Below are 16368 nucleotides of genomic sequence, written 5' to 3' on the forward strand. Positions count from 1 at the left end.
TCACACCGTAATCCGCATCATTACCCGCGTCCGGGTAACCCTCATATGCCGCCCACTAGTGGTGATCATGCCCGGCCCTCTAGGCTCGGTGTAAACATAGCAGCCCGCATTAGCGGTGACATGCCCGGCCATATAGGCGCGGTGGAATCATACGCAGCCCGCATTAGCGGTGACATGCCCGGCCATATAGGCGCGGTGGGATCGTATCATCACAAAATCAATCATAACACATCACTATTACACATCTCATGCCATAGCATCATGTTATCATTTCTTGGTATTCCATGCATCCCAGAGTCGTATTACAAATTAGCATTATTCATCATATTTTTGTCATAGCATACATTAGCACTAAGAGCATACATTAGGCTTTAAGGCAATCACACTATGTCGGGGTGACGTAAGGTCGTGAACCCCCGATTGTATTATGAACATTTCATGAGTATCATGCCTCGCCTTGAAGGAAATAAAGCATAAGGAGAGTGTTAACAATAATAACATATTAGTATTTCAGGAACATCATGCCACATTTTCTTGAATCTCTGTACTCTAGCTCATTGTCATTATTATCATGCTTATAGGTGATTCGGTATATAGAAGGACTCATAAGCTTTATCTTATAGAAGGATTATGGAAAACTTGAAGGATTCATTCCTTTTGAAAGAAGAGTTAAGCCTCACATACCTTTCTCGTTTAAGCAATCTAGCGTTCGGTTATCCTCCTTCAATGTCACGTCTCTACCTTCAAAAGAGGATTTGTACTAACGCTAGTTAATCAACTATAAGAACGCACTACTATTTCTAGAGACAATTGGGCAGCACTTCCTAATATATAATACTTATTTCATGGTCTAAGTGTCATTTATAACATATTCATAATCACAACACTCCAACATTCATGATCCAACCCAACTACTATCCAACCATGACACTATTCACTCATGAATGACCCATTTCCTATGTCTTTTTATAATTCAAGTATCTTAACCTTCCAATACCTTAAACAACATGATTTAGTCATGAAACTTACCTTAGATGATGGTTGAACAAGCCTTGAATGGAATTACTCCTCCAGCACCAAAACCCTACTTCACTTCCGTTGGGTTTTCTTGAGAGAGATGAACTTTAGATAGGTTTCATACACTTTGTTTCATGGATTTGGTGTTGTTGATCTTGATTTTCCCTTGATTATCTTGAATTATTGTGGATGAAGTGTTTTGGAGTATTCTAGAGAGTTCTTGAATTGTGAAGATGAGAAATGAAATAAAATGAGCTTGGGGTCCCCTATAGTTAACTTAAAAATGTAATTTTTGTGAACAGTAGTCGGGATCCACAGTGGTCGTAAACCAAGTTTACAGGCCGTATTCTGGTTTACGGTCCATCCTTTATGACCTTATTTAAGCATATCAGAAACAGAAAGGTTTGCTGTAGGTCATGGTGGTTTACAGTCACAGTTTACAGGTCGTATTTCGATTACGGTCCGTATTCTGAGTCGTATTTAACCATTTCAACATTTGACAGAAAGTTGAAGTTTTGATAGTTGGAAGACGATTGCACTTTACGGTCCGTAAATAACTTTACGGGCCGTATTGTGTTTTACGACCACTGGGTCGCAATGCAAATCTGCAACCTTCGGGTTTTCAAAACTCATTGGTAGTCATTCCCTTCTTAGTAAAACATCGTACACTCATACTCTTCGTTGGTCTATTCATTGTATGCTCACGGAAAATTTTCCGAGGTGTCACTGTCTTCCCCCCTTTTGGGAACATTCGTCCTCGAAGTTAGATCATCGGGGATTCTAGAAAAATTTCGCCAAATTTTCCTTTATAATATGGCACTACCATCCTGCCACAACAACCCATAATATCACATCACTGCCTCACAGGGATACATCACAACATCGACATATCTATGGCCACACACGACCAAAAGCATAAAGATAAAAGATACATACCTTATATTGTTGGTGTTTCATCTTGGATCTCTCCTGGGGGTTGGAATAAGTGTGGGTACTTGGACTCCATATTTTCTTCCGCTTCCCAAGTGATTTCTTCCCGATTGTTGTTTTGCCACAATACTTTGACTGACGCTACCTCTTTATTTCGAAGCTTTCGCAGTTACCTATCTAGGATGGCAATAGGCACCTCTTCATAGGTTAGCCTTTCCGTTACTTGCACATCATCTATCGGGATAATCTTTGTGGGATCTCCAACACACTTGCGGAGCATCGAAACATGAAAGACTGGGTGGACTAATTCAAGCTCCGAAGGCAAATCCAATTCATAGGCTACCTGACCTACCTTGGGGTGATTTTGTAGGGTCCAATGTATCTGGGACTTAGCTTCCCTTTCTTACCAAATCTTATCACCCCTTTCATGGGTGACACTTTCAAAAACACCCAATCATTAATTTGAAATTTCAAGTCTCGTCGGCGGTTGTCCGCATAGGACTTTTGGCGACTTTGGGCTGTCAACAACAGATCTTGGATCACCTTGACTTTTTCTATCGCTTGTTGGATCAATTCAGGGCCCACTAATTGTACTTCTCCTATTTCGAACCATCTGATTGGAGATCTGCATTTCCTTCCATATAAAGCTTCATATGGAGCCATTTGTATACTTTAATGGTAGCTGTTGTTGTATGCGAACTCCAACACACACGCCCGTAGCATGTCTTCTAAGGTTTGAATGGTACGCTCGGCCTGCCCATCAGTTTGCTGATGAAATGATGTGCTAAACTTCACTTGCGTGCCCAAACCTTCTTGAAAAGACTTCCAAAACTTAGCTGTAAACTGTGCTCCTCTATCCATGATAATAGACAATCTAATACCATGGAGTCGCACGATTTCTTTGAGATACAACCTTGCATAGTCTTCTGCTGAGTACATGGTCCTAACTGGAAGAAAATGGGTTGCTTTCGTCAATCTATCCACGATCACCCATATGGAGTCATACCTGCCACGGGAACGGGGTAATCCCATGATGAAATCCATATTGATTACTTCCCATTTCCAAGTAGGGACTTCCATTGCTTGCAACAAGCCTCCCGGCTTCTGGTGTTCAGCTTTTACCTGTTGGCAATTTGGACATTGTGCTACAAATTTTGCTATGTCTCTCTTCATGCCATCCCACCAGTACATCATCTAGAGATCATGATACATCTTGGTTGCACCTGGGTGAATAGAATATCGAGAGCAATGTGCTTCTTCTAAAATTCGTCGGCGCAATTCCGCCATATTCGGCACACATAACCTGCCTCGGTACCTAAGAATCCCATCCATGGAAACTTCAAACGGAGACTTTTCTGTCCCATGAGATGCGTCTCTGTAACGACATAACTGAGGATCTTCACACTGTCGTTCTTTCACTTCCATATCCAAGGACAAAATCGTGGAATCATTTATACTAATCCCGACATCACCCAAATCAATTACACGCACTCCAAGATTAGCCAATCGATGAATTTCTTGAACCATCTCTTTCCTTTCCGGAGGGACTTCACATAAACTGCCCATTGATCGGCGGCTAAGTGCGTCGGCTACTACATTCCCCTTCCCGGGGTTATATAAAATGTTAACATCATAATCTTTTAATAATTCTAACCACCGCCTCTGTCGCAGGTTCAACTCCTTTTGCTTGAAGATGTACTGAAGACTTTTGTGATCTGTGTAGCTATCAACGTGCACCCCGTACAAATAATGTCTCCGCATTTTCAAGGCATTAATGACCGCAGCCAATTCGAGATCATGAGTTGGATAATTCTTTTCATGTTTTCACAATTGTCTCGAAGCATATGCAATAACTTTACCGTGCTGCATCAATACGCATCCTAATCCCACACCGGAAGCATCACAATACACAACATATCTACCTGGCCCTTCTGGAAGTGTTAAAACAGGAGCTGAAGTCAACCTGTTTTTCAACTCTTGGAAACTACGTTCGCAAGCATCGTTCCATTGAAACTTAGCTGTCTTCTGGGTTAGCTTCGTCAATGGGGTTGAAATAGATGAAAATCCCTCTACAAACCTTCTATAATAGCCTGCCAAACCCAGAAAACTACGAACTTCTGTGGGCGTCGTAGGCCTTGGCCAAGTCTTCACAACTTCAATTTTTTGAGTGTCGACTCGAATACCATCATTTGAAATGACATGGCCCAGAAATGTCACAGAATTCAGCCAGAACTCACACTTTGAGAATTTTGCATACCATTCTCGGGCTCGAAGAATACCAAGAACAATTCTCAGATGACCTGCATGTTCCGATTCCGTGCGAGAATACACCAGAATATCATCAATAAATACTATCACAAATAAATCCAAGAGAGTCTGGAATACATTTTTCATCAAATTCATAAATACAGACGGAGCATTAGTCAACCCGAACGACATCACTCGGAATTCATAATGGCCATATCTCGTTCTGAAGGCCGTTTTGGGAATATCCGCTTCTCTAACTCTCACTTGATGGTAGCCCGACCTCAAATCTATTTTAGAAACCACTTGGCACCTTGCAGTTGGTCGAATAAATCATCAATCCTCGAAAGAGGATATTTGTTCTTTATTGTCACCTTTTTCAATTGCCTATAGTCGATGCACATTCGCAGGGAACCGTCTTTCTTTCTCACAAACAAGACCGATGCTCCCCACGGTGATGAATTGGGTCTAATGAATCCTTTCTCGAGCAAGTCTTTCAGGTGCGCCTTTAGCTCCTTTAATTCTGTCGGGGCCATTCGATAAGGAGGAATAGAAATAGGCTTGGTGTCCGGCAATACATCAATGGCGAAGTCAATCTCTCTTTCTGGCGGAAGTCCTGGAAGTTCGTCTGGAAACACATCTGGGAATTCATTCACTACCGGAACTGACTGGAATGTAGGCGGCTTTGCCTCGGTGTCATGAACCCAACAAAGTGATAAATATAACCCTTGGCTATCATCTTCCTTGCCTTAAGATAGGAAATAAACCTACCCTTTGGCGATGCTGCATTACCTTTCCATTCCAGCACGGGCTCTCCCGGGAATTGAAATCGAACCACTTTTGTGCGGCAATCAACATTTGCATAACACGAAGCCAACCAATCCATACCCATGATTACATCGAAATCTACCATTCCTAGCTCAATCAAATCAACCTTGGTCTGTCGATCACATATCACAATGACACAATTTTTGTACACTTGTCTTGCTATCACGGGATCATCAACCGGAGTAAGCACCTCAAAGGGTTTAATTGACTCAGGTTTCACCCCAATACAACCAGCAACATATGGAGTAATATAAGAGAATGTAGAACCTGAATCTATCAACGCATACACATCACGGGAGAGTATAGACAGTATACCTATGACTACATCCGGAGAGGACTCGAGATCCTGTCGTCCGGCTAAAACATATACACGGGGCTGAGTGGCACCTGAAGTAGATGCTGCCCCTCGGCCTCTACCTCGGCCTGCTGTCATCTGGGGAGTCTGCCCCGCTGAGCGTGCTGATGAGGAACCCGATGCTGAGCTTGTGGGCTGAACCCCACCTCTGCCATATCGCAAGGGACAATCTCGCATCAAATGTCCGGTCTACCCACAAACATAATAAGCATCAGTGTCCTGACGACATGGCCCTGAGTGTAATTTGCGGCACCGACTATATCGTGGAAGTGGGGGTCTCCCCTGACTATAATCACCCTCAAACTGGGAACCTGTAGCCCTCGAACTCTGACCCTGTCCCGAGCGAAAGGAGCGGTCAAATCTTCTATCTGGAAATCTGGAAGGTGTGCTAGTCGCTGACTGGCCTGAATGTCGGGAATAAGTCTTCCTCGATCCCCCTCTATAATCACTGCCTGTGCCCATAGATCTAGCCCTTTTTCTTTATCTTCTATCACTGTCGTGATCACCCCTTTGTTGTTGTTGTCGCCCCTCCAAATTCTGAGCATGGGCCTGTATCCAGGAAATGTCCATCCCGTCTGGCAGGGAAGCCGTAAGACAATCTCTGAATAAATGTGGCCCCAAACCACTCATAAATCTATGTACCCGATCTCCCATGTCGGCCACCATAGTCGGAGCATATCTAGCCAAAGAATTGAATCGCATGCTATACTCTCGGGCACTCATATTTCCTTGCCTCAAATTCAGAAATCTATCCGCTCTAGCTCGGCGGACCTCAGGTGGCAAGTAGTGATGAATAAAAGCATCTACAAACTCTTGCCAAACCGGAGGAGACGCATTCTCTCCTCTTGAAAATACCCAGTTGTTGTACCATAACACTGCCACATCCCGGAGTCTATAGGATGCCAACTCCACGGATTAAGTCTCGGAGGCATAGACAATCTCCAATGTCGTTAACATCTCGTCTATGAAACTTTGTGGATCTTCATCCGGCTTTGACCCGAAGAATTCCGGAGGATTTAAACTCATAAAATCACAGGCCTTTGTACTCGTTGCCCGATCGCTTAAACCCACATTCTGTCGTTGTGCCTGTGCGAAAACCAATTGTGTCAATAACTGGATGGCCTCGGTCATTTGTTGACCCGAAGCAGCTGGCGGAGGAATTAGAGCAGGGGCTCCTCCTTGCTTTTCCACATTAGGCGGGGTAGAACAAGTATTAGAGAAGGCCTCGTTGTGTGATTCACCCTCTTCAATATTTATTGGAGGTTCTCTTTCTACCCGCCTCTTTGTCGTAGTCTTGCCCTTCTGGGCGGCTGTGGCTTTCCCCTTTGGCGGCATTCTGAAATCATAACGCACTATTAGGGAGGATAAAATCTTATACATTGCTCTATCGCACGATTTCGTAAGAAGAAAGATGGTCATTTTTCCTAAATGCCCTGTAGCCTCTTGTTTATTGATGTGGCGCGCTACAGACCATAAACAAGACTCTACAAGACACGGCTCGTAGACACTTCCTAGGACCGAACTGCTCTGATACCACTTTTTTCACGACCTGGCTAGGGGCCGTGACGGGTACCCGGGGCTAACCGCCGAGCACCGCTCGTACTAGTACTCCTTAGGCTTATTTAACAATCATATATCAGATTCATGCTCGATTTATAAGAAAACCCGTTTTCCTTTAGAAACTTAATGTTTTTATACACATGAGCCCTTAGGCTAGCAAAATAATATATATGTATATATTTACACAATGACCACGCTATGAAACCACATGACCCACATTGAGTATCTATGAGCCTCTATGAGATGACATCTACAATTGTAAACAAAAGAATCATCATGGGCACCTCCAGGACAATGGGGTGCTTTCAGTCAGCTAACAACCTCTAAGAATCTGGAGCAAGATCTTCTCCCTGTCTACCTGTGGGCATGAACACAGTGTCCAAAGAAAACAGACGTCAGTACGAATATTGTACTGAGTATGTAAGGCAGGAATGAAATAAACAAACATAATAGAGGGATCAGGAATCATGAGAGAAGGATATAACCTGAATATATATATCATGGACAACATACTATCTACATATATCACATTTTACATAATCATAGTATCCATGTTACCACATCCCATACATCATCATATACGTTATATACGTCATCACATACATCATCACATCGTAATCCGCATCATTACCCGCGTCCGGGTAACCCTCATATGCCGCCCACTAATGGTGATCATGCCCGGCGCTCTAGGCTCTGTGTAAACATAGCAGCCCGCATTAGCGGTGACATGCCCGGCCATATAAGCGCGGTAGAATCATACGCAGCCCGCATTAGCGGTGACATGCCCGGTCATATAGGCGCGGTGGGATCGTATTATCATAAAATCAATCATAACACATCACTATTACACATCTCATGCCATAACATCATGTTATCATTTCTTGGTATTCCATGCATCCCATAGTCGTATTACAAATTAGCATTATTCATCATCTTTTAGTCATAACATACATTAGCACTAAGAGCATACATTAGGCTTTAAGGCAACCACACTATGTCGGGGTGACATAAGGTCGTGAACCCCCGATTGTATTATGAACATTTCATGAGTATCATGCCTCGCCTTGAAGGAAATAAAGCATAAGGCGAGTGTTAACAATAATAACATTATTAGCATTTCAGGAACATCGTGCCACATTTTCTTGAATCTCTGTACTCTAGCTCATTGTCATTATTATCATGCTTATAGGTGATTCGGTATATAGAAGGACTCATAAGCTTCATCTTATAGAAGGATTATGGAAAACTTGAAGGATTCATGCCTTTTGAAAGAAGAGTTAAGCCTCACATACCTTTCTCGTTTAAGCAATCTAACGTTCGCTTATCCTCCTTCAATGTCACGTCTCTACCTTCAAAAGAGGATTCGTACTAACGTTAGTTAATCAACTATAAGAACGCACTACTATTTCTAGAGACAATTGGGCAGCACTTCCTCATATATAATACTTATTTCATGGTTTAAATGTCATTTATAACGTATTCATAATCACAACACTCCAACATTCATGATCCAACCCAACTACTATCCAACCATGACACTATTCACTTATGAATGACCCAGTTCCTATGTCTTTTTACAATTCAAGTATCTTAACCTTCCAATACCTTAACCAACATGATTTAGTCATGAAACTTACCTTATATGATGGTTGAACAAGCCTTGAATGGAATTACTCCTCTAGCACCAAAACTCTACTTCACTTCCTTTGGGTTTTCTTGAGAGAGATAAACTTTAGCTAGGTTTCATACACTTGTTTCATGGATTTGGTGTTGTTGATCTTGATTTTCCCTTGATTCTCTTGAATTCTTGTGGATGAAGTGTTTTGGAGTATTCTAGAGAGTTCTTGAATTGTGAAGATGAGAAATGAAATAAAACGAGCTTGGGGTCCCTTATACTTTACTTAAAAATCTGATTTTTGTGAACAGTAGTCGGGATGCACAGTGGTCGTAAACCCAGTTTACGGGCCGTATTCTGGTTTACGGTCCGTCCTTCATGACCTTATTTAAGCATATCAGAAACAGAAAGGTTTGCTGTAGGTCATGGTGGTTTACGGTCACAGTTTACATGCCGTATTTCGATTACGGTCCGTATTCTGAGTCATATTTAACCATTTCAACATTTGACAGAAAGTTGAAGTTTTGATAGTTGGAAGACAATGGCACTTTATGGTCCGTAAATCACTTTACGGGCCGTATTGTGTTTTACGACCACTGGGTCGCAATGCAAATCTGCAACCTTCGCGTTTTCAAAAATCATGGGTAGTCATTCCCTTCTTAGTAGAACATCATACACTCATACTCTTCGTTGGTCTATTCATTGTATGCTCACGGAAAATTTTTTGAGGTGTCCCAATGTATTTGTATGAACTAGTATCTATGTGTATCTGCATAATATGCATGCTATCAATGATAATCAAGCTCATGTATATATATAGGTCATAGTTTAACTGATAGTGTTGTGGAACGAACAGCCCGATCTATATATTATATAATAGTGCCGAGGAACGTACGACCCGATCCATCTATAATAATATAATAGTGTCGAGGAACGTACGGCCCGATCCATATATAATAATATAATAGTGCCGAGGAACGTACGACACGATCCATACATAATAATATAATAGTGTCGAGGAACCTACGGCCTGATCCATATACAATTATATATTAGTGCGTATATAACGCCTTCTGATCAAGGGTCAATATGCATATGAATATGGATGCAATGCATAAATGAAATGAATACATAGAACACTCGGAGTGACATGAGGTCGTACTATCTCCGGTAAACCTTCTTTGAGCTAAAATCATTAATATAAGAAATCTCAAGACCCATGAACAGAAGGAACGATCATAGACGGAATACAGGAACATCAAAGACTGAAGTACTCCCAGTGCTGTTAAGAGTAGAGTAATATGGAAGCTCACTTACTCATTTAGTTCATGTCATAAGTTCATGCCAAAAGAAAGAAAGGATAGCCTTAACATACCTTGAAGCATATCCAATCGTCCAACTCTTACCTCTCGAACTTGCAAGTCTACAATTAAGATAACATAGGCCTTAATTAGACTATTTGTCTCGCTTACTAACTATCTTTAAATACATATAGAGCTTAACGAATTATGGACAACATTTCCAATGTAAGCTTAACAATCCGTCGACTTCTCATTCAATCTAACATCAACCACAATACCCACAACACAATGACGACTCATATATACATCAAAATATACTTACATCAATTTCCTATCATCTCTTAAAACAACCACATATCACTATATTAACCTTCATCAACTCACCACTTCTATAAGTATCCTCTCTCTACTTAGAATCACTAAAACTCTTGGTAATAAAATCAAATACAAGGGTAGAAATCATTTACATACCTTGAGGGGTCTAAGATTCCAAGAATCACTTCAACTCATACTTCCTATGCTTGACAACCTTAAATAAACCCTAGGAATAACCTTCTTCTTGACAAGCACGGGTTTACGGGTATATATATATACCGAAATAACCGTGCAAGACAACTGGGCTGCTATATATATTGTATACAAAAAGAATGAGAGCCGACAAGGCTACATCATGTATCAACTACATACAACTGTCTTCAGACCTCTAATGGAACAAAAAGCTGTAGAAAGGACGGGACAGAGCCTCGCCATACCCATATGTGAACATAACAAAATAGCATACCAAAAGATAGCGAACTGCAACTCTGAACCAAGTGGAGCGCTCTGACTACTGCTTAGGAGAAGTCTTACTGAGCTGGATCGTCTCTCTGTCTACCTGAACCTGCGGGCATGAACACAGCCCCCTGAACAATAGGGGAGTGAGTACGGATAATGTATCGAGTATGTAAGGCAAAAGAATAACAAGTACATAGAAGTCATGAAAATCAGACTCAATAGTTGAATGCATGTGTGGCTAACATCTGAGAATATCTGTTTAACTTTGTATGACTAAAGCTGACACTTTGGCGTATGACATGCATAGGGTAATCTAACTAATAGTGCTGTGGAACGTACAGCCCGATCCATATATCATCTACTCCCGTGTCCGGGCATTTCGTATCCGGGATGATAATCATCTCATGCCGCTCACTAGTGGTGCTGCCCGGCCATATTGGCACAGTGTACTCATACATCATCATCCATATGCCACCCACCGTAGTGGTGCTGCCCGGCCATATAGGCAAGGTGTGAGAAAATAGTTGTGTGTGTGTGTGTGTATATATATATATATATGCATGAAAGACTCCTGAAAGACATACTTAAGATTACTCTAGATATGAGGATCTCTAGAAGTCATGAACATGGATATAAGGAATCAAAGGTACAATGAATCGTGTACCATCTAAGAGTAGAGTCTTTGGAACTCGCTCGCCTACTTGTTCATTTAAATAATAAGGATCATGCCAACAGAATAAAAGGGACAGCCTTAACATACCTCGGAGTCTACCTAATGTCCAATGCGTACTTCCCGAGCTTGTAACACTACAACCAAGATAACACGAATTACAATTAGGCCATATACATCCCTTACTACCCATTCCAAGTACGTATGAAACTTAACGAAATTCGGGTAGCATTTCCCCCATAATTCTTACTCCTATCCAAACCCCAAACGGTGCACAACACACAAAACATCATCCATAATAACCGTAACAACATACAGCAACATAAACAGGCAGAAATCTCCCCAAAATTTCAATCGAAACAGCCCTCAAGGAAACCACATCAACAAGCTAGTTTAGGTCTTTCATATCATGTTTTCCTTCACTTTAAACTACGGAATTCCTCTACAAACAACTTATGTCAACACTTTCATATCAAAACATAATCAAATCCATGCCAAAACATCTCCCAAAAGCCCTTAATCTTAGTTTGACTCAATCAACTCACCGCTTCCATAGATATATTTCCTTCACTTTAAATCACTAAAACTCTTGGTAATCAACTTAATAGCCAAGATAAGAATAGTATATATACCTTAAAGGGGCTGGAATTACAAGAACAAAACTTCAAATCCAACTCCTATGCTCAACAACTTCAATAGAAAACCTAGGAACAACTTTCCCTTCACAGAATGTTCCCAAAATTTCAACAAACTTAATTTCTTCGATTCGCTTAACATCCAACCTTCCTGATACTTACTAAACATGGTACCAAGCTCTCATGTATGAAGAATGAGCATGAATAATTTCTTATGACCTTGATGACATCCTTTCTTTTTAAGTCTTCGTCAACTAACTCACGATGAAACTTTACGTATAAAAGTACGGCGTGTAACAGATAATTCAGGATTATGGCCTATGGTTTAGAAACTAAGACCAATCATGTCAAGTCTCAATATATCCAATCCGGAACCAAGCAACACAAGTAAATCACCAGATCATCACAATATAAGACATAATGCAATGCAATGATGTAAGAATGCAAATGCAATGCAATACTGCGTACACTTGTACTCCAGACGGAAGTACCGACACCACTGTAGCACAGCCCATGGTGTCCATGTACCTGACGATTCTAGCACAAATCTCGACAACCATGTCACTTAATCCACAATTTCGGGACAACTATCGGATATCAGACTCTCACGTGACTCATCACCCAAACTGAGCTCAGCTCATCACAGTGCTTCCTCAAGTACCATCAGTGTATCAATAGTACATCATGAAGGATGAGAATGCATACAATGCATGAGTCAACATCAATAGCCAGATCAATATCACAAGTACCAAGCATGGGTATGCCAATAATATCATGAAAGACTACACAAGTCATGTAGAATACTATCCACGTACCAAACATCAACGAGTGAGGTACCATAAAATCATGAATAAGATATACCAATAGTCTCCGATAATCTACACGGACTAGTCGCATACAATATCACTTCGCTTCTTTTACTGCCTATCAACATTAACATATGATAATACCACCTTTTACTTACAAGACCTAACTAATACCCAGTCTAGAATCAATTCACTACCTTTGGTACATTTTATCCATTTCAATATCTATAAAGATCCACTATTTATAGCATAAAACCAATTAGATGCATCTTACGGAAATTTCACATCAAGGAACATAGAAAAAGCAAGTACCAACAACTACCTCCAAGACACCTAAAAGCCACCGATACTCACAGGGAACCAATACAAGATTCAAGCCACAAGCTTGACAACATATATCACATAACAGTACCATCCTAAGAATCCATCCCAAATCTCCAATTCCCATACGTGCATTCTCCGTTTCTTCGAAATCATGAATATGTAAATCTAACCGGAGTCTACCAAAAGGAAGCCGTAACCTACCTCGAAGCCGAGCGGGTGCCCCGACATCTGTAGATCTTCAATTCATTCATCATGTCGTAATCCGCACGAAGGAACTTGAAACAATCATGAGACCCAAAAATAGAAATCACCATTAGAGCACTTATAAGAGTTCGAATTAGTAAAGAAAGTTTTGAAATTTAGACTTCTTCTAGATTTTCTAGGCCTTTATCAATAAATGAACACTTCCCATCATCACAAAGCCAAGCAATTAATTAACCTCCATTCATGAATAAAGTCAACCACTTGAGCTACTAGCTAAGTAAAGTCACTCTTTTTAACTCTATTCCATAGAAAGCCATTTTCAAGATATATGGAAGGAACCCATTTACAATTTAGGAAGAAGAGGAGAATATAAGTTGGTAACCATTCTAGGGTGAAGAACATGAGATATTGAACCAATATAATCCATAGTAAGAACATGCTAACTATTTGACCTTCTAAGTCTAGAAATTGATGACACCCATTTTCATTTGTTTCTAGGAGAAGAACTTATTAGCTATGTGAAAAAAAAAGATTAGGAGAGGTTAGGAAGATTACTATTACCAATAAGATCTAAATTTGAAAAAAAGCTTGACGGGCGGCTGAGTTTTAGGGTTTTGAGAAAATGGGGTCAAATCCCGAAATTAACTCTCAAATAGGAGAATTTACTATGCGTCACCACCATAGCGGTGCCGCTAAAGCCGACCAACCACTTTAGCGGCACCGCTTAAGTTTCCACCATGCTGCTTCAACAGCCTGATGCCACCACCCACCTACACTTCAGCGGGGTGGTGGTCGCTGGGTCGTGATCGCTGGGGCTGTCATCCTAGCGCTGGGGCGGCTTGACTGGGTCCCTGATTTGGATTTAAATATTTTAATTCCTACCCATACAATGGGTCCCGCTAGGCTAGCTGTTCGTCGAAAATACTTAACGAACTGAAAAGGTCCAGGATATCAAGGCTGTGAATATTTCAGAATTTTACGGTAACGACTAAACGGGTCGTTACATCTGATACCAATTAAACAACCGTTCATCCTCGAACGTCTAGGGGTGAACCAAGGCACATGGTGAAGTAAGGTCATGATTGGAACTTGGTAGCATTGAGTTGGAAAAACTTACTTCGTCATGAAAAGTTATGCTACCACTCCCGCCTAGACTTATCAGAAAGATCACCACGCATAATTTAAATTACAATGGTATACAATTTGCAATGGCTTGACTACTGGCTTTCACGAGAAAATCGCATGGGTAATAACTCGGACGGATCCGGGTGAGTTTATAATCGTAGGTCCGCAGGGCACACAAGGGTAAGCTTCAACTTGGACCACAATCAAATGGAACGAATCATGGGGAACAAATATCGGAGTGACCACTATTACACCCTGGAAATTTTTCTGTACTTGTGTGATGAGTAGAACAATGAAGGGCTTGAGTGGATGATGTTTTATTAAGTCGGGAATGGCTAATTGTGAATTTTTGGAAAGAAGAAGGTGGCGGAAAATTTTCAGCACAGTGGTCGTAAAGGGCACTATACGGCCCGTAAAGTGATTTACAGACCGTATAGTGCAATCGTCCTCCAGCTGTCCAAAATTTCAAGTTCTGTCAAAGTGTTGAAATGGCTAAAAAAGACTTGGAGGACGGCCCGTAAACCACAATACGGTCCGTAAACTGTGGTTTACGACCACTGTTCATCCCGACGAGAATTCATTAAACATCAGTTTTGAGTTACTAAAAAGGGACTTAAGCCTCATTTCATTTCATTATTCATCCATACAACTCAAGAGACTTCTAGAACTCTCCAAACACTTCATCCACAAAGTTCAAGAGAATCAAGGGAAGACTAAGATCAACACCACTAAATTCATGAAAACAAGTGTAAGAACACATCAAAGGATCATCTAAGTCAAGAAATCCTCAAAAGGGTGGAACTAGGGTTTTGGCTAAGTGAAGTATTTCAACTCAAGGCTTGTTCAATCATCATTTAAGGTATGTTTCATGACTATACCACGTGATTCAAGGTATTGGAAGACTTAGATACTTAAAATGTAGAAGAACATAGGAATGGGTCATGATTGAGTAAATAGTATCACTATGGAATGGTAGTTGGATGGAATCATAGAAGTTGACGTGTTATGATTATGAATACGTTACAAATGGTGTATAGGTCATGATATAAGTGTTAAACTCAAAGGAAATGTCGCCTAATGTTCTCTAGGGATAACGATGCGTTCTCATAGTCGATTAACTAATGTAATACGAATTCTCTCATGAAGGTGACGACGTGGTATCGAAGGAGAAAAAGTGGACAACAACTTAGCTAAACGACAAGGTTTGTGAGGCTAGTACTTTCTATCAAATGGCATGAATCTTATAGTCCGAATTACCATCTTTCCATGAGGTCCTACATTCCAAAAAGTTAAATGTCTATATGAGATAAGTTATACGATATGATGATGTTAGTCCTTGCCTACACTTACCTTATGTACTAGTCCTTTCAAGGTGAGGCAAAATGTCCGTAATTGCTCCATAAAGTAATCGGGGGGTCACGACCTTACGTCACCCCAATAGAGTAAAGTTGTTCTCAAACCTTATGCATGTGTTATGATAAGATAAATATTTTACAATAAGTACATTATTATGACTATTTTATGATAAGCATGGCATGAGCATTGCATACCGGGCAGACACCGCTTCGGCGGGCGGCGATACGGATACACCACGACCTTCGGGCGTGGGCAGACACCACTAGTGGGCGGCATGAGATGGTACATCGGACGCGGGAGGCCTGGACGCGGGCTTATATTATTGATTATCACACCGTTCCGACATGGGCGGGCAGCTTGCATATGATGCATACATGTTACGATAATAAGAACTAGTAAGACAGCATGCATTATTCCATTTATAATTATCGGTCAGATCCATATGCTTTATATTGATGCTCTCATTATATTATTGATGCCTTCCTTCACTGTTCATACCTCTCATACTCAGTATAATATTCGTACTGACGTCCCTTTTTTGGACACTGTGTTCATGCCCACAGGTAGACAGGGAGGCGAGCTTGATCCAGACACTTAGGAGCTGTCAGCTGTTGAGAGCACTCC

The sequence above is a fragment of the Lycium barbarum genome, chromosome 10, assembly GCF_019175385.1.
Source record: "Lycium barbarum isolate Lr01 chromosome 10, ASM1917538v2, whole genome shotgun sequence".
NCBI lineage: Eukaryota > Viridiplantae > Streptophyta > Magnoliopsida > Solanales > Solanaceae > Lycium > Lycium barbarum.